The sequence below is a fragment of the Corvus brachyrhynchos genome, unplaced genomic scaffold, assembly GCF_000691975.1.
Source record: "Corvus brachyrhynchos isolate BGI_N302 unplaced genomic scaffold, ASM69197v1 scaffold56, whole genome shotgun sequence".
Lineage (NCBI taxonomy): Eukaryota > Metazoa > Chordata > Aves > Passeriformes > Corvidae > Corvus > Corvus brachyrhynchos.
Genome location: NW_008238664.1, coordinates 4,620,479 through 4,621,775, shown reverse-complemented (window position 1 = coordinate 4,621,775; position 1,297 = coordinate 4,620,479). Strand labels below are relative to the sequence as shown.

Genomic DNA, 1,297 nt, shown 5'->3' with positions numbered 1-1,297 from the left:
CTGAGGGATACCTCTACTCATTTGGGCCAATGTGTAAGGTGGGCTCTGTGGGGTTATTGTGCAACACCAGCTGGAAGCTGAATAAGCAATTAACGATCACACAACATTTTGAATTTGTAGAATGTAATTTATTGCCCAAAGTAGCACTTTGGAGTGGGAAATGGTCTTCAGATTCTGGCATTCATTGACCTTTCTGAGAACCATTTTACAAACTAAAAGGATAATGAAGGGAAGGTTGTTTACAGAGAGAGGTATTATCTGCTGCAGAGCTGCTCAGCAGCACCAGAAGGGTCACCCTCTGCATGTGCATTCTGTTCAGGAATAAAAGCATACTTTGTGAAGGAATTCGCCTTTAAAGGGCTGTCTGCCTAAGTGCTCTTCTGGAATAGCTCTTGCGGAATAATGGGGTTTTCAAAAGCAGTGCCAGCCACTTCTTCTGTATAGACAAAGCCTTGGGCTCCCAGGATTAGACTTTTGGTACTTATATAAATCGCTTGATGTTTTGAATGGGGACCCTGCGAGCACTCCTGTGGTGTGCTGATGATGGCACAGGGCCGTAGGTTTTGTTGCTTGGTTTCCTGACTTGGCTAAGAAATGGCTTGGAAAGGGTGCCCTTAGCCTCCCACAGGCAGAGGGTGGGGAAGCTTTCACAAGCCCCTTGAAACAGGCTGAGAAGCTGCTCCAATGCCTTCTGCCATTTCAAGCCCCCACAAGGGGCAGCCAGGAACTCCTCCTGCTCGCAGGAGATGTGATGTCTCCTTGACATGCAGTCCCGTACCAACTGTGCTACCCGAGGCAAGCTAAAACGGGCGATTGCTTTCCAAATACTGTCTCCAAGAAGACTGCAGATGTCTCGTACAAGTGTTCATATCCTAAAAAGCACCTTTTCCATCCTTTTAAAATGGCAGATTAAGTCATGTGTATGACTCAGCCTCATTTTCTTGTCCTGTGACTCCAGGCAAGTCACTTCTCTTCCAGATCTCTGACAGGTTTTGGCCATCCAATCCAAAACCGCCGTGTGTGTGCCTTGTTGAGGAAGATGCGTGAGTGGCACCCTGGAAAAACAAAACACAGAGCTGCGTTGAACTAAATGCCTTCCAAACCAACGTGGTTTTAACTACGGCTGCCTTTTCCAGCTGTAGAGTAAGGCCACTGCGATACCCCTGGGAGACGGCGAACATAGCAGTTGATAAATCACGGGCGGCGGAGTGATCGAAGACGGTGAAGGCAGCGTCTTTCAGCGCGGGGCGGGGGCGAGGCGAGGCGCAGGGCCCGGCCCCACCGGGAGCCCGCGCCC

At 49.7% G+C, this 1,297-nt stretch overlaps 1 long non-coding RNA gene across 1 annotated transcript in view; it reads right to left on the bottom strand.

Moving 5' to 3' along the window:
* Nucleotides 1-106: 106 nt before the first annotated feature.
* Nucleotides 107-1,297, bottom strand: part of LOC108447546 — a 17,548-nt gene continuing 16,357 nt past the window's right edge. Inside the window, exon 2 of the long non-coding RNA XR_001863158.1 lies at nucleotides 107-1,055. This is a non-coding gene — a long non-coding RNA (uncharacterized LOC108447546). The remainder of the gene's footprint in view (nucleotides 1,056-1,297) is intronic.